Source organism: Dendrobates tinctorius, unplaced genomic scaffold, assembly GCF_039654945.1.
Source record: "Dendrobates tinctorius isolate UK_male_01 unplaced genomic scaffold, ASM3965494v1 ptg000075l, whole genome shotgun sequence".
Lineage (NCBI taxonomy): Eukaryota > Metazoa > Chordata > Amphibia > Anura > Dendrobatidae > Dendrobates > Dendrobates tinctorius.
Window position 1 is genome coordinate 13,763,209 of NW_027361743.1, and position 22,067 is coordinate 13,785,275.

At 44.2% G+C, this 22,067-nt stretch overlaps 1 protein-coding gene across 4 annotated transcripts in view; it reads right to left on the bottom strand.

Moving 5' to 3' along the window:
- ELMOD1 (ELMO domain containing 1) overlaps positions 1-19,920 on the bottom strand; it is a 175,820-nt gene extending 155,900 nt beyond the window's left edge. For 2 of the 4 annotated variants that reach the window (XM_073583017.1, XM_073583014.1), the window contains exon 1: positions 19,802-19,920. The gene's annotated coding sequence lies outside the window, so the exon portion shown is untranslated. Of the gene's footprint in view, positions 1-19,701; positions 19,721-19,801 lie in introns of those variants that run through there. The other 2 variants (XM_073583016.1, XM_073583015.1) reach the window with 2 other exon arrangements.
- Between the last annotated feature and the right edge of the window lie 2,147 nt (positions 19,921-22,067).

The following is a 22,067-nucleotide window of genomic DNA, read 5'->3' on the forward strand; positions in this document are numbered from 1 at the left end:
TGAACTTGTTATTACGAACCGGGTGTCCCTTGATGTGTGTGCGCCTGATCCTAGCCTTGAGGACGTAGACGCAGAGAAGTTCTCTGGCCTGTAAGTGAGTACAATGCAACATTCACAGCACACTACACGTGGACTGGGACACTGTGCTTGTGGATTACCAGGGTGTGGAGAAGAAGCTGCTTGCCCACAGCTACCGCCCTGGGCACCTTACATAAGTTACTTATAAAAGTGGTAAGAACACTCCCTGAATGTCCCCCAAAAGCTGAGTTCTAACTTCTACACTTTTATAACTTATATTAACCTATTATTCCCGACATATAACATAGTTCCGTCAGATGTCACGTCCCTGAATTTGATATTGGGTCCCTGAATTCAAGCCCACATCTTTCCTGGCAGATGATGGCTGAATTATTCAGCCATCATCTGCCTCTAACAGGTGTGAGTGGAGCGGAGCAATCTCCAACAGCGGCACTTAATACTCTCCGGCAGGGGAGGCAGTGTCCTTCAGTGCGACTGTGACGTGATCACAGGGCGCCGATGGGTCGCCATGAAAGCCGGGGGTTCTGCTGTAGACCCCCGTGCCTGTCAATATGATTCTTCTTTGAAAGCCAGCGTTTAGCTGGCATACATAGGAGGTCATGATTTTCTCTATCCATAGCAGAGCTGATGCAGTTCTATGTATAGTACAAGCGAACAGATGATCGTAGCTTCAAGTTCACTAAGGGGACTATTAAATACAGTAAAATAAAAATGCTTTCAAAAATTATGAAAACAAAATCAAATCATTCCCCTTTTGCCCCTTTAAAAATAAATAAAAAAACATTTATTTGGTATTGTTTCGTCTGTAAAAAAATCAATCGATAGAATTACGTTTTTTTGGCAGACGCAACATTGCAATAAGAGGTGATCAAAACATCATATTTACCCCAAAATCAGTGAAAATTTCAGCTTAGTGTGGAAAAAAAACCTCACACAGCACTATATCTCGAAAGTTGAAAATGCTACTGGCTTTGGAAAATGGCGATGCTGACGCTGTCTGCATGGCCTTGTGTTCGGGCTCGCTTGTGTAAGCAGGTTATTAACTGACCGCCGATCATTAAATATTTACTGATCGAGTGTTCTTTAATCCCACAAGTCAGGAGGTGTAAGCACGCCTTACATTTTATGGAGCAGTTATATGGCAGCCACAAAAGTATCCTGAACTAGTGGGTCTGGTTACGGTCTGACATATCAGTTTTTAAGGCCTTTTCACATTTCCGTTGTCGGCGGTCAACTGAAATCCGCCAAAGGTAAAAGAACAACTGATCCGTCTCCGTTTAGTGACATACGGATGTCAGCAGACCACTTGTTGGGACGGATCCGCGGAAGATGCAAAGTGCCGTAATTCAAAGCGACCGCGGCCTGGAAAAGGAGAGAGAGAATTTTTCGCCGATCCCAGGACGGTATTTCATGGTTAACATCTTTCCCGTAGCAATGCTTCCGGGCATGCGCACTTAAAAATAGCGGACCGTCAATCCAAAAAAATGATTCAGGGTCTGTCAGTTCCGCCCGGGAACTGCTAAAATTCTCACGGATCCGTCAAAAAACGGAACCAACGGACGACCGTCAGTCAACATCCGCCACTAATGCAAGTCTATGGTGGAAAAAAGCGGTTCCGTCAAAAAAAGGGGCGGATCCGTTTTTTTTCACAAACTTGCGGATTTTGACTGACGTCAAAAAACGGAAATGTGAAACAGGCCTAACCTGTTAGTTGTATATTTATCATTAAAAGCGCAATGAATTTTGCACCGTCTTTGGCAGCTTACTGTATTTTATAGGTCTTTGTTCTTCGTTGGGCATTTTCAGCCGCTGTATTACACCTGCTTTATACGGATGCACGTTACAGTGTATATATCTTCAGTCTTATACGACTTGTGTTTGGCATTTACATTTGCGCTATTGCTGCAGACTGCACCTTTTATTATACAGATATGCAGAGACATAACAATGAGGAGTGGCGAGAATACACGGGCACGAGAATACAACAGTTGCCACAGCCCCTATGCTTTGGGTAATCTCTATGCTTCTGGTTTCACACGGATATTGGATTTGGTATTATGACTAATTCTCCCATAGAAGAAATGTTTTGGAGAGATGAGCAGCTGTACTGTGTGCGGAGAGAGTGTAGCGTATGTACCAGGGATCAATGACCCATGATGGAGGAGGGTGAGATGCAGTTCACCCATAATAAATGCACCATAGGTAAATTGCGTATAATCCATCAATGTGGACTAACCCTTAGGGAGCAGAACCATCAATATCAACCGAACTCATTTACATCTCTTTGCAAGCACTACAGGATAAAAGATAAATTGGTTTCTTGATGACAAAACTTGGGAGTGCTGTATACATAGGTATCAGATCCTACAAAGCCGTCCATAATTGGTTTCCTCCGTATAGTTCCTGATATCTTCCAACATGCAATCTCCGGTTCTCCCAAGACCTCCCTCTCTCCTCCACACTCATATGTTCCTTACACAATTGCCTCCAATATTTCTCACGAGTATTCCCCATCCTCTGCAGTTCTGTGCCTCAACACATCGGATTATCCACCACACTAGAAACCTTCAGATGGAACCTGAAAACCCATCTTGTCAAGAAAGCTACAGCCTGCAATGACCCTGCTGTTACATCACCACCACCAGAGTTGCCGAAACCCCCCAACCTACTGTCTACTTCCCCATTACCCTGTAGACTGTAAGCACGTAAGGGCAGGGCCTTCTCCTTTCTGTACCAGTCTGTCATTGGTCACCGTATTTTATACTTGTATGTTACCCCTCCTCATGTACACCACCATGGAATCAATGGTGCTCTAAAAATAAATAACAATAATAGATAAGATGTATACGTAGACATTTGGAATAAACAGGAATTACATAGATTTATATTAGATAAATTCGAGATAAAGGGAAGAGGAAGTCGAAGATTGGGCATCATTGGACCGTGATCCCAACCAAGTATTGCACAACTCAAAGTTCACAAATGCTTGGCTTCAGAACTAGTCCTGAAAGATTCTGGAGTGGCTGTCACAGTAGCCTTAAGTGGCCTTAAGCTATAAGTCTACAGTCACTCTAAACGACTGCAGACTTGTGAATGCTCACATCGCGCGCTGTGAGCATTTTCCAGTGTCGGTGCTGGGAGTGGGAGGTTATGTGTACGCATCTATAGAATACGCATACTCCTGGCCACATTCCGACTAGACTGTTTCCAGTCTCGCTCAATGCAAGTGTATTCAGCAAGGTCGAAGACAGTCCAGTCGGAATGTGGCCAGGAGTATGCATATCACATACACATGACCGCCCTCTCCCGGAGCCAACACAGGAGAAGCCACACAGTGACTGCAGACTTGTAGTTTATGACTGAATAAACCCTTTAAACACCATAAAAAATTTTCATGAGCTTTGAAGAATGCAGTGACACCATGTAAACCCTAGAATATTGCCCAGGAGAAGCTGATATTCCTCAGGAATGCTTCCATAAGCTGTTGGCTGGCTATGCATCACATTTGCAGCAGGTCATAACAGCCAGAAGGTCCCTAAAAAGTACTAAAGACACTTTTCATGAATAATTCTGTGACTACATCAGTCATTAAAAGACACATTTGGTGCTGAATTTAAGGAGAGCACTTATTATAAAAGTTGTATTAAGCTATTTGCATTGTTCTTGTTTCATTGGTTTGTAGAAAACTGCTGAAAATTTGCAAATGTTTCTAACAAACTATTTTTGAAGGGGATTGAAATTTTTTTTTAATTACAAAGGTAGACAGACATTACCGTATATGAAATAAATGTATTTAAGATGGCCAGATTAATAAAGAAATATGGGAGATTGATTTAAAATAGATAAAGAAAATAGGCTACGGACCGGAAGAAGTCTCCGATGTCATGTGAGTGGATAACCTAAGTGATCCCGGAAAAATCTAGAATTGTGAGTGACCACATACAAGCCATACTCCACACCCAAAAACTGGTGAAACAATTAACTGTAAGAACTTCGCCAGTTCGGCTCCCCATCAGTTTACTATTGAGAATGCCCCCGGTTGTTAACATCGTGCCCCACTGTGATGGGGAAGTGTCGCCTTCAAATATCTATTTCCCTTGTGCCAAAATTTTTCTGTTAAAAATTTAAATACTGCATGAAAAAAAAAAATGGAGAAAAATAGAAAAAAAAATGCAGGTAAAAATCCAAGATATGCTGTATACAGCAGACAACAAAAAAAAAAATGGGCTGCACAATATTCATGTCTAGTCTAAAAGACAAAGAACATCTTCTGTACGCCCAGGCTTTAATTCTGCATGAACAAGATAATTAAAACGAGCATAACTGCTCCTCTGAGAAAAGTAAATTGTGCCAGAGTTAAGAATCTATTTCCTCTGTTACATTTCATCAGAAACGAGACCGTCATCAGACTGCTCCTGCGTCTTCTCAGATGAAATGCTTCCTCCCAGAATTTACTAGCTTCAAAGATGATGTATTATTAATGTCTCTAAACATCAAAATCAACCTTAGATTAAAGCAGGGTAAAATGATGCAAACATCCGAAAAAAAAAAAAACACGCAAGGGGGCTAAAAGAAAAGGCGTACAAGAGACAGGAGGGCAGAATTTGTCAGGAGTAGGATCCCCCTTTTCGATTTTGTCAAAGTACTCCTTAAGGTCCTGTCACACCTAGCGACGCTATAACGATCCCGACAGCGATACGACATGACAGGGATCGTTGCCGCATCGCTATGTGGTCGCTATTGAGAGGTCAGTCAGTCCAATCTACCCAACAACGGAGCAACGATCTAGAGTGTCATAGCGACCTTTGTAACGATGTCGGGAACGCTAATCCCCACCTTGTCTTGCTTCTGAGTCGCTAACGAGGTCGTTAGGCTAGGTGTCAAACGTGACGATACAAGCGACTCAGCGGGACATGAGCGACCAAAGAAATGTCCAGACATTTCGGGCACGATCAGCGATACCCGGCAGGGGGGCCGGTCGCTGGTCACTGTCACACACAGCGATCTCGCTGGTAAGATCGCTATAACGTCACAGTTCTAGTGACTCAGCAGCGATCTCGCTTAGTGTGATAGGGCCTTTACAATGTTGGTCTAGCAATGGAAAAAAAACATGGCTGCACTTTTCCAAAAACGGTATCATACTTATACTCAGCTCGTGAATCGGACTCAGCTCTACTATTACCTACAGAGATGAGCAAATCGATTCTAAAACTGAATTCGCTATGAATTATCCCAAAAATTCTAAAAAAAACAAATTAGAATTTTCGCAATGTGCAGGAATCCAACAAAATGACAGCCAGCCGCCATTTTGCTGGATTTTAAGGGCAGGCAGGGGTTTAAAAATAATAATGTACTCTTATACTCTCCTTTCCTGGGTCCTTCTCATCCTTTTTTGGCCACCAACTCTCCCTGTTCTATTCTATGATCGGCACTCTTCTTTGGTCTTCCCCTTCCAGAATTCCAGTGGGCACCACCGCTGACTAGAGGTCTGGTCAGTTAGGGAAGCCACATGATGACCTGGAGGAAAAAGACCAAAGAGGAGTTGGGCAGCAGTGAAAGTGGGATGGGTATGGGGACAGCCAAAGACGCCCAAATCTATTTGCTGTGGGCTTAATCTTCCTCTCGAAATGATGATGTTTTTTAGAGGAATGCAGTCATGTTTTTCAAATCCTGGGCAATCCCTTTCAATATAATTTCCAGACTGTAAAATCCTGTAAACTACAAAAATTCCACATATGTATAAAATAAGTCATCATACTAAGGACTGTTTATGCTCAGTACTATACAAAAAAAGAACCAAAATTCCGGTACCAACCCTTAAAATTTCTAATTAGGAATGTTTCCCCCATGTGTCCACAGTAACAACAGTCTTCACAAAAAGAAAAATATCAGAGATCAAAAAGTCAAAATACAGAACCTTGGCGAGGATTAAAAAAAAAAAAGAAAAAAAAAGAAAAATTGCCCAGAAAGCCTTTCAATAAACCTCACAACTGTCTCTATTACCCTGGAGCCTCGCATAAGTAAAATAGTTTCAAACTTTATTTTTCTCTTATAGTTACTCGGGATGGAAAAAATACTTTTTATCCATGTTTGGTATATAATTAAAGATATACTATAATAAACAGATATCTACGAGAAGTTGGAAGACTGACAGAAATTAGTACGTATGGTAAAAGTGTAAACGGGGTCGGTCAGTTCAAAATCACTGTTTGAATCAAGCACAGGCACTCCTCGGTGTACCCTTGGCTAGACCAAGTATTTTAGTGCACCTTACAAAAAAAAAGGTTTTCTATCCGTGTCCACCCTTCTGTTCCTTAAGGGACACTCTGATTAAATGGCAAAAATTTGGTGACAAAATGCCCTTAAACAGGTTGACTCAAGATGCAGCTTCAGGTATACACCGGCTCCCGGCTTACCGCTTTGCCAGAGGCAGTAGAGGCCTGAGGACAGTCAGTTCAGACGAGCAGCATAGAGGCCTGAGGACAGTCAGTTCAGACGAGCAGCATAGAGGCCTGAGGACAGTCAGTTCAGACGAGCAGCATTGTCACCTGATCCAAACTGTGCTCCCACCAGGAACAGCTTTACCTGTGTAACTTGGGAGAAGGCCAGGGGGACTGAAGTTGGACAGATCTGGCCCGCTTCAGAGTGGAACGAGTAAGCCATAAAGCACTGAGCCTGCTCATGTCACGTGCTCCCTGCCTAGGTATTCGGCCATGTTGGGACTTGCAGGCTGTTATCTCCTCACCTACTTCATATTCTTATCACCCTATCATAGATGGTCTAGTAATATAACCACATTATTGCACAGGTCATTCCTTTCCATAAGGACCGCACACTCTCCACTCTCTTTATCTGACACCTTCATATACCTATAATGTGCAGTCCTGTCCTTCGAAACACAACTACAAGACTGAATAAGTCACTGCTTACATCAAAATCAACACTCACTTCTTTGTTACAATTCCCTTAACTTACTAATCTAAAGAACAGGGGTACCCAACCTGTGGCTCGCAGTCCCATGAGTTGTGGCTCGCGACTGTCTTCCAGCTTGGTGCGTTAGCTCCAGGTCTAGCAAACAGGTATGAAGAGCACATCTCAAAATGGTGAATTTTGTGAGTAGCCCAGCACAGAAGAGCAGATCTGGATGCACATATACTGGTCTTAGGAGTTTAGAGATGTTTTAGGTATGGTATGCTGGAGGATGGTAGTACCTGTTAGAGGAGGTGCTCAAAACTGGATGTGACAGTGTGATGGGAGAATGGGGGTATTGTGGGAACACCTGGATCTCAGTGTACTGCTTTGGAGTGATTTCTGTGGAAAAGCTTTGGTTATCATTATACCTGTAATGGGGGATTTGGTTGACACTACTTTGAAAGGGGTAGGAGCTGGATGTGGTTTGCGACTCTCTCTAAGCTGAATGTGGCTCTCAAGGTCAGAAAGGTTTGGGACCACTGCTAAAGAGAGTCCTACGCCCTCTACTACATACATCTATCACATGCAGGTAAGTCCACAATGGCAACTATATGATTGGACTGGTCACTGCTTACAACAAAATCAGCATTCTCTTCCTCTGCTGCTATCATAATTCCTTTCATCTACTAGGGTACAAAGATTTGCCTCTCATCCAGCCTTTTAACTACAGACTACTACCTATCACAGTCCTGTTCTCAGTAACATAACTGCTTACCTAAAAATCAGCACTCATTTCTTCTGCTGTTTTCATCATCATTCCTTTAATCTACAAGATGAAGGGATTCACACTGTGAGGTAGGCATTAGGCAGCGTTCACACAGGCAATGCAGTTTGGTTCAAACGTGCAGTTTTACTGCTTTCTCAAAACTCTAAGGGATTCAAAACCAAAAACAGCCTCTTCTGGGAACAAAAGTATCACAGCAAATAACTAGAATATTCAGCAGTCACATATGTCAGAGTACGCTCACCCGAACGGATTGCAGTCCTTTCTGCAAGAGCAAACTTTACACAAGGAAGAGATACTGTCCTACCAATATCGATATCACCTTCAGCCTGACCTCCAACAACTTCCCACACCAACAGAAGTGTTCTCAATGCACAGTTCACAGTAAATAGGCTGCAGGATCCACATGTTAATCTGAAGCTTCAACACACAGACTGCTCAGCTTTCTTAGAAGACCCATGCAGTCTCCATTCAGAGAGAGACCCTGGCTTATCTTTCACTCTACAGCTCACATTTTGGCTGGTCCCTCATCAACTTCAACACAATCCACTCTGCTCAACATCCAGCAGATGGACCAAGGGTGAACCCATTTCCTGGATCTTAGTCAAAGCTAGCCAGTCCCATCTAATTTTTGCTACTAAAATAAGTTGCCTGCCACTTCTCCATTTCCCTAACTCTATCACATTCCGTTCTCACTCACATTACTACATAATTGGATAGGTCACTGCTTGCATAAGAATCAGCACTCCTCTTCTGATCTTCTCAGTATTCCTTCTACTTGGCTACAGAGCTTTCTTTCTCTGTCTACTCCATACCGCTAACTATCTCATCTACTTAAGTCCCCAGTAACACAACCACGAGTGGGCAGGTCACTGCTTACGCCAAGATCAGTGCACTCATCCTGTTGTGCTTTCATAATTCACAAAACATGATGGCTACCGAGTACATGCTCCAAGTCTACAGAACCCCTACCGACTGAAGACAGATCACAAATGAGAACTAAAAAATCACTAAAGCTGGAAATCCACATCTGGTACGAGGGAAAAAAAAACAGATCGTAGAACAAGCGATAAAATATCCATAAACCAACGTACTGTACATAAAACACATGCACCAAAAATAGCCGTCAGTAAATTGCAGGGTAATAAGGAGCGGTGTGAGTGGCGCAAAGACTTTAGGGCATGGGAACAAAGGCAGCCTGGCTAATTGGCAGCTGTTTAAAAGCAGCCAGCGTCTTGTACAATATGGAAAGGCAAAGTCATTAACGCTTCCATTCTTATTCTTGCCGTGTAGATGACGTCTTCTAATGATTCCTCCAAGGCCTATTTTACACACAGACACGTTTTCTGCATCAACAGCTATGTAAATGGCTCCAACTTTGGAGCCAGAGGTAGGAAACACCTGCCTGTACTATTCCCCGGGGTTTGAATTCCGGGACGGCCATCTTGCTTGTGCGTTTTACAATGCATTTTGCTATATATAAAAAAAAATAATCTTCACTTTGTTGGTTGATACATCAGACTGCTAGGAGCTGCCTGGAGACAAATGTATAAATGCGCCTATGTGAATGGCGGCGAAGACTGACACAGCTATGCTAACTGAGCAAAATGGAGCCGGGTGCATTATAGATGACTGTGTGTCCTGGCACAGAATAAGGTGCGGCATCTGCAATTTCAGGACCATGGACAGTCGCACTGAAACACTTCTGTTCACAATATTACAAATGGTCTAGGGAAGGTCCGCACAGATTATAGGAGCTGGCGTGGATGAGATGTGTTAAAGTGCTGCAGATCCTGCGGTGGGGTGCAGCATGTACATTTTGTTGGAGGCTTGGTTACAGATTTAGGCTTCATTCACATGGCCATGTTTAAACATCCGGTGTTGTCAGTGTTGTGCATCAGTGCGTCGTCCGTGTTCCCCTTTTTACCATCAGTGTTTCATCCATGTCTCCATTTTTCCCAGTGTGTCAACTGTGTGCCCATTTTTACCATCCATGTTATCCATGTATCCGTTTTAACCATCCATGTGTCATCCTTGTGCCCGATTTTACCATTGGTGTGTCGTCCGTGTGTCCATTTTTACCATCAGTGTGTCATCCGTGTTTCCGTTTTTACCAGGGCTGTGGAGTCGGTAAGCCAAACCTGTGACTCCGAAACCGACTCCCACATATATTGCTTATATTTAAGTGAATAATTTATTGTAGTACAATGTGACCATCAGACATTTAATCATTTCTATGATCCAATAATCAAGATATTTAGATAGAACATAAGATTTACTGGAATACAACTTTAGAACACAAAAAACTGTAATAAACTGTAAATATGTAATACACTATGTAATATCGATTACATATATATATATATATATATTATATCACAATGTAAAACTATGCAAGTGGCAAAAAACAGTTTTCAACAAAACCATACTAAATAACATTTGTGCAGTCTATGAATTTGTTCTAAGAAATAGAATTGCCTCCATCGGATCCTCCTTCATAGATGACCTCAAATCTGACCTCATTATTTTAAGGCCAGAGAACAACCTCTCTACACTAACTTGGGTTGGAGGCAAAGCCGTAGCCACATGGGAACATCTCTAACAATGTCCGGGTATAAAGGAATTGCCTCGTGCACAGTCAGTTTTGATGAACGTTTGAATTTTTCTGTTTCTTTGAGAGCAAGTGAAACATTTTGCTGAAATATGGTCAATCTGCTTGCTATAGGAGACGGAGTGAAATCTTGTTCCTTGCGGCAACGCTTTGCCTGCTCCATGTCATCCAAATACTTGTCAAAGTCAAACTCCTCATCTGATGAGGATGAAGATATGGCAGCAGTAGCGCCGTCAGAACCCAAGTCCTCTTGCGCCTGGCAGTCCTCCTGTAGGCCACTCATCCTAACTGCTACCTCAGTCCGAGCTTCTTTTCCTTTAGTAAGCTGTTGATCATCAAGCAGTATACGATGACTTGGGTCCACATAAACAGCTGCCAGAAAAATGTTATTTTCCATTAGCTGTGACTCTCTCCATTTCATTGAAGCAGAAATGCCATCTGCGATTAAAGCTCCTCTTTGGGACAGGCAAAATAGCAAGTTCTTCCACTCCCTTATGAAAATGCCAGGAGCTAAATCTTCAGCTTGTAATTTTCTAGTCACGGTAAATGGGTGATTAAGCAATTCCTTCAATTCAGACACCTGTGTCCATTGACCTTCATTTAGGGTTACCTGAGGGTTCGCCATATCTATAAGAAACGGTTTTAGTTCAAGCAATCGCTCAATCAGTAAATAAGTGCTGCCCCATCAAGTGGCTTGATGGACAATTGCCCCTTTCCCAGCACGTCTCTTCAAGATGGAATCAATTTTAGGGGTTCAGGCAGCAATAACCAATTTCCTCACTTTTCCAATCAGATTTCCAGCATGGCCCTCTTGCAAACTGACTATCTCTTATTGCCAGCTGCAGCGTGTGCACAACTTTCTCACTTTCTCCTGCTCAGGGCCCAGGAATCGGATCCTGTGCAGGGCAGGCATCCCTCCCCCTCCTCTCTCTGGTGAAGACGGCAAAAGACAAGACAAAGGAGGGGAGATTGCCCCCTGCAGTCTGGAGCCGATGAAGGACGGGAGCACTGCAGCATACGAGTTTTGATAGGTGCGTGCCCCTGCTTCTGGGGGGGGGCAGCTGCCCCCCCTGCCCCTCGCTGGCTACTGCCATGATTCACACACAGCGTTTTTGCAGATCTGTTTTTCGCAGTAAAATGCAGTGACTCTGGGCATCCCAGCAAAGATAATGGTCTTCAAGATATGACATTCAGACACATTTTTTTGTGAGGATCCGTATCTGGGCTGAATGAGCATGTCAGTTTGTGCGGCGTTTTTCTAATCTGCTTTTGCTATTGAAAACATTATGAGCTCAAAAACCTTTCAGGTGATGCGGTTTTTTAAAAACCTGATCTGCTTTTGCAGCTGAAAACCATATCCTCAAAAAACACAGGAAAAACGCTGTGTGTGAATGTAGCCTTAGATCAGAAATAGAACAGCCATTTATAGGAGATTTCATAACTTTCCCAAATTCCTATGAAAAAATATTCAGCACATTCTGCATTGAACTACTGTACCCAATTTATTATATATTTTAGGAGTCGGTCCATTTTATACCGACTCCACCAAAATGAGCACCGACTCCGACTCCACAGCCCTGGATTTTACCATCCATGCGTCTTCGGGGTGCCTGTTTTTACCATCCATGTGTCATCCGTGTGCCCGTTTTTACCATCCACGTGTCATCCGTGTGCCCGTTTCCACCATCCACGTGTCATCCGTGTGCCTGTTTTTACCATCCATGTGTCATCCGTGTGCCCGTTTTTACCATCCACGTGTCATCCGTGTGCCCGTTTTTACCATCCATGTGTCATCCGTGTGCCCGTTTTTACCATCAGTCATCAGTGTTTTTTACGGATGGATAAGTAAATGACAAAGCTTCTCCTATACTTTGCAATGTTAAATATGGGCAGCCCACGGATGGCATAATGGCGCACCGATGCCATCCATGTGCTGTACGCGTTTTTCACAGACCCATACACTTGTATTGGCCCTTTCTCATCCGAAATACCAAAGAAAAACAGACATGTTCCGTGAGTTTTACACGGACACACGATCCATGAAAAAACAGATATGTGAATAGAATCATAGACTATAATGAGTCCGTGTTGATATCATTAGACCTTTATGTGTATTTTCCATTTGACCTCAATAAGTCAAAATCTACAATAAATCTGCAATTTAAAGAGAACTCGTCATCGGTCCCAAACCACGGGCATCATGAATCAGGCACTCGCAGTGCACTTGCAGCCAGATCGATTTTTTAGGAAATGCTCTGGCGTTTCAGACACAGTATAGTTTGGAGATCCGGCCGGGGACAATACTCTGAGAGGAGTCTAGTCCAGCCCTTTTCTTCTTGCACCATTCTAGGTGTTGATAGGTGGCTTTCATTTGTGTACATAGGGAGAAGCCTGTCATTCACCTGGAACGTCACTGGGAAAAGCAGGCCAGGGGCGGGGCCAGACTAGTCTTCTCTCAAGTTATAGTCCCCGATTGGACCTTTAAACTATACGTTTACGAAAATGTCGGATTCATGCTGCCTGCTGTTTGGGCAGCATGAATCGAGTGTCAGGTTCCCTTTAACGTACTCTTACAGTGATCAATTACCTGCAGGTTGCAATTAAACCTCTAGATGCAGATTTCAAACCTATTCACTTTTTTTGATCCCAGAATCTGCAGAAAATTGTCCTGAGCTCTGAGCACTAAATGCTCCTCTACTAATCTGCTCTCGAATGATGTCTATCCAGGAGTCTGCTGCAGCAATTACTGCCATTACTCAGAAGCAGAGAGGAAGGGTTGAGGATTGTTTAGCTGAGAAGTCCAGGACACGACAAGATATGGGAACGCCCAACAGAAAAAAAAAAAAAAAAAAAAATGGACAATTCCTTTAAGTCTACCTTCATTGGAAGGTAAAAATTCACATGTCAGTCCCATGTCCAGCTCTGTGAGTTTGTCTGTACCGAGAACAGGTGCATACGCTATGTGCCACTGAACCTAGCCCTGACTCGTCCACAGAATGGATGAGACCACTGCATGCTGTGATTTTTTTTCCACAAGGACCATCACTCGTGTGCACTACCATAACCCAAAAAACTCTTGCAGCCCATGTGCACTTGAGCCCAGGTGACCAACGTTACCATCTCCTCCTTAGGTAGGGCAACATAAGAAAAGAGAGGTGAAAGCAAAAGGGGATTGTAATAGAAAATGCAAATTTTTTGCATTTTTCTGCACAGTTATATATAAAATCATAAGTACTGTATAAGAAACAAAACAAAATCAGATGTCTAATTGTATCAATGCTTTCAAGTGTCCAGTGATTGGGGGGGGGGGGTGTCGGGAATGGGCTCTTATTAAAGAAACCAACGGAGAATGGAGACCTGATGACTTTTTGGGGTAGCTGCTTCCAATACATGGCACTTGATAGACAGTGGTCTGTCTAGTGAACAGCAAAAGCTTCTTGATGAAGATACTTAAAGGACGTAGACAATGATTATCACTAATCCTATCCATCGAGAGGGGCAGTACAACATGAGCATTGCCATTCCAATCAAAATGTCCAGAAGTCCAAAAGTGTTTGCGTGAAGTACGATCATGCATGATGGATCTGGTCAGGTACTCACAGTCTGGTGCAGAAAGACTTGTACCAACATTGACAGGCATAAACTGATAGGAGAAAGTTCCAGCCCCGAGACTCTAACCCAATGGGGCAACGGGGGTCCTGTAACTTCCAACACAGGTTAGTCACAGCCCATAGAAGTAATGAGAGAGGTGAACACATTGTAATGTTGCCAAAATCTTGTGAAACCTTTGGGGATTGGAATTAGAGGATGATGTGGCATGCTACGTGCATCATATCATTTGCCCTACTTTACAAGCCTGGAAAATATATACTCTTACTGTGAAATACAGAGAGGTTAGAGACTATTAGTAATTGATTAGTTACTGTTATTAATACTACGACCTCTTGGTCTTCCTAATCCAACTCACAAAGGCAGTGAGAAGAAACTTTTGCTACTACATTACATTGAACACATCCGGACTCGGACTGGCCCAATGGGGAACAGGAGAATCCCCTGGTGGGCTCTTATACAGGAGTAAGTCACTTACACCCAACATGAGCAATAGTTGGCACAATACATTTGATTCATTCACTAAATACAGACAAAAGTGGCATCTCATAATTCTCTCAAATGACTGATTTTATTATACAGAAACAGAGGTTAATTTGTGTATGTAACACAACAGTTGCATTTAACAGAACATTGGTCTCCCAGAGTCAATGTTGCTGGTGGGCCCTTGCCACTCCAGCCCGACACTGCACAACCCCATATTTTGCCCTTCATTCCAATTCAAATTGCTGATTCTGCGCTGAGCTCACACCACCTTCTCTATTGGGACAATTTAGATGCCGATTAGGACCATTCTCATTTAGGCTACTCTGCTGCTCAGCAGTCACTTTCTGCAATGTATACTTCGCATTATTTGTGATGTGATCTCTGAGGTTTATAGTAACCTCTAACTGGATATATATATAAAAAAAAACAAAAAAACAGAAAATCTGCTGAAGGTCTATCATCACGTGTGTTGCCTGCTATGATACTATAAAAAACTCAAAAGGACTCTAATTAGTTCAGAAATGCTCCAGCACTAATCTTATACGTAAACTCTAAAAATCAGATACCATGCAGCAGATAAATAATTGACGATAAATTTAAGTTATCATCATATACTTGGATTTCTAGCATGAGCTTATATGAGAAAATAAAAACATTACAAATGTATATTTCCCTTTACAAACCCAAATATTACTGGATTCCCTTAGACATACGATAATATTTATCTATAAACCTCCTCCTCCTCCACATCCTGTAACATGTAACACTGACCTTGAGGGTCCCAAAAAAAAACTAGGGCAGCCATGAACGCGTGAAAGTTTTGTTCATTCACCATCTTTTCTTGTATATTGGTGTTTTTTTTTTTAACAGGAGAAACACAAAGGGGATGACATCAATGATACCAAACTTGTTTTTACTAACAACTTTTGTCATTTCTTTGGAGGGCTTCAGAAGAGACACACCAACTTCATCAGTTGGCAACTTCAGATCTCAAAGTAACCCATGCTCCAATTTTGTTGCTGCATAGTACAGTCAATCAATGATTTACGCTACTCGTACAGATGCTCCAACACATGCTGGAGGTCAGGTACGTCCATAGGAGAGTAGAGTTAGGCCAACGCTGACTGGCCGCATGGATCGCATGACATAATGTCAATGAAGCCCCAGGACAGCCAAAGCCGACACCATTGGAATGGTGCCACCACCCAAGAGGAACAGTCATTTGACATAAATGTGTAATTTTTTATCTGGTATAAATGCTGCTGTTCTCCTGAATCTGGCGATGTTCATCCTTTGTTCCTCCACCGTTTTGTTCCTGAGATAAGACCCCCTCTTCTCTGTATGTAAATCTAGTCTTTTAGCCAACTGGGTGTGGTCAACTAGAAGACATATATAAAGAAAAGTTGATGATTATGTCAATAGAGAAGAGTTGATGATCCAAACCACATGGCTAAAAATACATGGAAGTGAGGGTCATATCTCACATATTGAGAGGGGCCGGAACAAGGATAACACCAGTTTAAGGAGAACAGCATCATTTACACCTAGGTGGAAAAAAACCCCAGATCCTCTAAAAGTTCCTGCTTAAGAAACTATTATGAAAGTGAACAGCACTACCCTTCATTGATAGATGCCACAAACACTTGTACACTCTGAAAGCTACTAACACTGAAGACTGGATTTAGCTTTTCGATTATTGTTTTGGCTCCAGAGCTCTTCATACACCTAACTGAAGAGCTAACTTGTAGTCATCATTCTTGAGGGTCTCTGTATCTGTCCACCTGTGCCTTCACAGAAGCACATCTGGGAATATGTAAGGAGGTTACTGTGGAGCTCATGCAAACCTCTGTCGTAAAGGAGCTGCCTTTGTGAAGACTTCCAAAGACCCCAGAAATAAGTAAGCCAAGTAAAGGTATTAGAGTTGCTTGAAGCTGATTTACAGGACGCAGGGTCCATTGGCCACATCAATAATCTGAGGCTGCTGGATGGGATGCCTATAGAACAGCCTTGTACCTGTCGGCATCCCCAGCTCGTTGTGATTAATCAGCCTGACGTGACGTACAAGTCAAATTTCTCTAGGCAGGGAGAATCAAAAGAAGAGCCGCGGATGCCATCAAGTAGGAGATGGTTCTAAAGGCTCCCATCCAGAAGCCACAGATTACCGACGTCACCGACAGACCCTGTGAATTGATTAGCACCAACTCTAAGAGAAGTCCATACACATTAGAACATACTTGATAGAAACTGACAATTTAATTCCTCCAGACATCAGATAATATTTATCTATAAACCTCTTCCTCATACTCCACATCCTGTAGCATGTAACATTGACCTTGAGGGTCCCAAAAAGACACAGGTCAGCCATGAACGCCTGAAAGTTTCAATAGCGACACTACACTACGCGTGTAATGACCAGTCATCATATGGACTGTTGAAATGGAGCGACAAATGTTTGGTCTGGATTTTTGATGCAGTCAGTGGAGACCACCGGCTGGTGTAATCTGATGTCTGTATGTGCCTATCACTGAGCAAATGATCATTGGACTGACGAACATTCATTTGTCATGTAGTGTGTATGGACAGCTTAAAAGGAATCTGACCGGAGACTCCAGACAGCATAAATCAGACACTAGCTCCATTACTGGAACCATGAATATTTTACTATGAACGCTGTTAAGTGTCAAAGCAAACACAATTATAAAAGGAGTCCTGGGACTATTTGTATGGGATGTGTAGCCCAAACTGCAGGTCCCCAGCAGCTTTTCCCCACCTCACATGACTGACGGGTCTCTCCCTATCCTGTGTGTAAAGGGAGAGGCTTGTAAGTCTAGACAAGACGAGAGGGAAGATGCCTCCGGGACTAGTCATCTGACATTCATGGACCCTACTCGGTTTTTAAAAGTAGGTTCTCTGAAACTCTGCAGCGTTTCAAAGGAAACAATACTTGGCCGATTCATATTGCACACGGTTTGGGCAGCAGGAATACACTGTCACGCTCACTTTGAAGGAGCTGTCCAGGACTAATAACGTAATGATGACCTGCAAAATATGTGACGAATCTCAGATCAGTGAGGGATAAAGTGCAGCACTTGGAAGTGACCACTGAGCAATGTAAGAAACTGTGCTCCGTACATGGTCTTCATACTGCCATGGCTTGGGAAGATATCAGCTGGTTACTGGAAGGTGTCAGGTTTTGGACGCCCCTTCTGATCTAATATTGATAACCATCAATATGTTAGTCTCAGACAACCCCTTTAAGTATGCGGAGGGGGTAGAAGCCTCCCCAAATGTCTCCCTTAAGTATCACTTTAAGCACTTTGTTTAGTGAAACAAGATCATCTTTAGTTAAAAGACAACACTTCAGTATATTATATACCTACAGATGTATCTACTCCTGGAAGCTACAGATGGAAAACACTGAATTCTGATCTCTGCTTATTGTTACCATCTGCCCGTTACAAATTGTAAGCGGATATTATAACAGTAATGTAGGATATAATGTAACAAGTGCACACATGACAGGTAAGCTAGTGCAGGCATTTCTATCACCGGGGGAACAATTTGCTGCCCTAATCCTGCATATAGAGAGCCTGGTAAAGCAGCGGGGCTCACTGGTAAGGATCTGGGCTCGCCGGTTTGGATCTGGGCTCACTGGCCTGGATCTGGGCTCGCCAGTTTGGATACGGGCTCACCGGTTTGGATACGGGCTCACTGGCCTGGATCCGGGCTCGCCGGTTTGGATTCGGGCTCACTGGCCTGGATCCGGGCTCGCCGGTTTGGATACGGGCTCACTGGCCTGGATCCAGGCTCGCCAGTTTGGATACGGGCTCACTGGCCTGGATCCAGGCTCGCCAGTTTGGATACGGGCTCACTAGCCTGGATCTGGGCTCACTGGCCTGGATCCGGGCTCGCCGGTTTGGATACGGGCTTACTAGCCTGGATCTGGGCTCGCCGGTTTGGATACGGGCTCACTGGCCTGGATCTGGGCTCGCTAGTTTGGATACGGGCTCACTAGCCTGGATCTGGGCTCGCCAGTTTGGATCTGGGCTCACTAGCCTGGATCTGGGCTCACTAGCCTGGATCTGGGCTCACTAGCCTGGATCTGGGCTCACTAGCCTGGATCTGGGCTCACTAGCCTGGATCTGGGCTCACTAGCCTGGATCTGGGCTCACTAGCCTGGATCTGGGCTCACTAGCCTGGATCTGGGCTCACTAGCCTGGATCTGGGCTCGCCGGTTTGGATGCGGGCTCACTGGCCTGTCCTTTTGGCATCTAGCACCTGGAACAAAGATTTAGCTTATTAGGCCAGCCCGGTATAGATGACCCGGGTTATGGCCAGTAGCTTATAAGAGCTCGCCTGACAATCCCGCACCCCTGGAGCCCCCAATATACTGGAGGCCAAACAGCAGCAACAATATCCTCAGCTGCTCCTTCAGATAGTCCCGGGATTTTATTTTCTGCTATTTATTTATATGGAAAGATGGATATGAGCACAAAAAGCACAGATTATTATTAATATTATTATATAAAATCACTACTACATATACAGCTATTACACTACTATATTAGTTATTACTATGACAAAATATATTATCACTACTACATACATAGCTATTATATACATTAGCAGGACATAACATATTACATACACTGTTATATTATCACTACTACATATATAGCTATTAAACATTATTAGTTATTACTACAACATGCCACAAACTATTACATAACCATCCCTACTACAGACATAGCCATTGTATACATTAGTTATTACTATGACATAATATATATTACATACATTGTTACATTATCACATAATTATCACTACTACAGTTATAGTATACATTATTCTATTAGTTACTATTACATAGGATAGATTATCACTACTACATACACACATTACTGCACACATATATCTCAGACACTGGAGATGCCGCCGCAGACCGTCCCCAACATGCGGAACCAATGGTGCACTAATAATAATATTCCTACAGGCGCCACCGTCTGCACCAAACGATCCGGGAATCCTACAAGCGAAGCCCCCATTGTCTGCCCCGCAGGGAGGCGACCTGTATCACGCGGCTGCCAGGTGCACAGCCCCCGCCTGACCGCTGCCTCCATCACTGGCTGGGAGCGCTGCGCACGGTCTCCCGCAGGATGCGTCTATTGTCACCCGCCGCTCTCTGGGTTAACCCCTCGCCTCCCAGCCTGCGCTCTCCTGCTCCGGCATGCACCGTGCGTGCTCCGAGCCCATCAGTAACCTGCCGATGCCGCGGCGTCACTGTGCCCTCCCGTGTGAATGGCTGCAGCGCAGCACCTGGCACAGGCTGGTGAGGGCGCACAGATGCTCCGGCCTCTCACCTGTATGATGGCTGCTCCGGGGGGCTCAAGGTCCCATGATCCGGCTGCTGCTCCACTGCACGGGGGCGCGCACAGAGAAACAACACAGGCGCGACCCCGACAACCTCCGCCAATGAGAGAGGGGGATTGGCTCAGACCACGCCCACCTGCTCACCTTAGTGCCAGAGCAGTGCAGCTACATGTCTGCCGTGTGCAGTGGCGAGGAGCAATGGTGCCTGTGATATGTCACATACTGGGGTCACAATCATATACTGGGGTCATAATACACCTGATATATCACATACTGAGGTAACCATCATATACTAGGGTCACACCTGATATATCATATACTGGGGTCATAATACACCTGACATATAATATACTGGGGTCACAATCACATACTGGGGTTATAATACACCTGATATATCACACACTGGGGTAACAGTCATATACTGGGGTCATAATACACCTGATATATCACATACTGGGGTCACAATTAGTGTTGAGCATTCCGATACCGCAAGTATCGGGTATCGGCCGATATTAGCGGTATCGGAATTCCGATACTGACTTCCGATACTTTTGTCATATCGGATACCGGAATCGGAAGTTCCCATCATGCTATGAGCCTGCTTGCTTTGATTAAGCCAAGTGTTCACAGCTGTCTGCAAGGGCTGTGTGAGTGCAGCTCACGCTGTGGAGTGGGTCCTGCAGCCACGTCAGGCTGTAGGCCACCCAGTGTGATCACTGCTGCCTCATACATCTTTTATTTTTTGAGCTGCATTTTTTACATAATTTCAATCTAGTGTGCTTCCATCCGTATCCATATACGTTGGTTGCAAACACTAGTAGTAGACAGCGGAGCCTTTCTGCAGCCTTTCAGTGCTAGTGTCCACTTTGCTGCACTGTTCACGGCTGTCTGAGAGGTCTCTGACTGTGTGTGAGTGCAGCTCACGCTGAGTAGTGTGTCCTGCAGCTACGTCTGGTTGTAGAACGCTCAGCGTGTCAGTGCCTCACACATTTTTCTTTTATTGCAGCTCATTTTTTCTTCTATTAGTGTGCATCCATCCGTCTCCATCTACGGTGGTTGCAAACACTATAAAGGAGTACACAGCGGAGCCTTTCTGCAGCCTGTCAGTGCCAGTGCCCACTTAGCTGCACTGTTGACGGCTGTCTGAGAGGCCTCTGACTGTGTGTGAGTGCAGCTCACGCTGAGTAGAGTGCCCTGCAGCTACGTCTGGTTGTAGGACGCTCAACGTGCGTCACTGCCTCACACATATTTGTCTTTGAGTGCAGCTCATTTTTTCTTCTCCTATTAGTGTGCATCCATCCGTATCCATCAACATTGGTTGGTTGCAAACACTATATAGGAGTAGATAGAGGAGCCTTTTTTTCTGGCTTGTGCCCTGCCGGCGCAGCCAGATTAGTATTACCCAATTTTTTTGGAGCCTCATCTTTTGCATTGTAGGTTACCTGCCTGCATTGTAATAGCTCCAAAAAGTTGGTGATACTATCAGTTTCAATTCTTTGTTCACATACTTTGAGTTTGTTTCCAACAAAGAAACCACAAAAAAAGTTCACCAAACACTACATTTGGAACTTGTGTAGGCCACATCAGCTCCTATTAAAGTGTAGTCCACACACACACACTTCATAAAATTAGTGTTTCTTGTACCTGTAACCAGCTGTTCAGGAATAAGCACACTAAGGCCCCCCTTTGTACTTTTCTGCCTATCTTAAGCAGTCTGGCAAGATGAAGAAGGCAGGGAGTAAGGCGCGTGGGCGTGGGCGTGGAGTTTCAGCAGGGAGAGGACGTGGGGATTCTGCAGGGAGAGGACGTGGGGATTCTGCAGGTAGAGGACGTGGGGATTCTGGGCCTGCTGCGGGCACCAGTGGATCAGCATCCCCCAGTTTTAGCAGGCAACAGTCCTTTATGCGCAGCTTTGTAGGACCTCAACGTACCCCACTGCTGCGGGAGGAACAAATTGAAGCCGTTGTCGGATGGATGGCAGCTAACGCATCGATTTCAATTACTTCCACAGCCTCTCAGGACCAGAGCACCGAAGAGCAACCATCTGTCTCTTCACCACCTGCCAAAGTGCCCAGGCAGTCAGAGAGACATGGACAGGAGCCATCACAGTCTCTACTTCTGTTCTCGGAATCTGTTGGCTTGGAAAGAGGGGGCCAGCCAAGCAGCATTCCTGAATGTGAAGAAGAGGGAGTATGCAGTGATGCGCAACTTCTTTGTCCCTCTGAATCTGAAGAGGCGAGTGGGCCAGTGCCTATG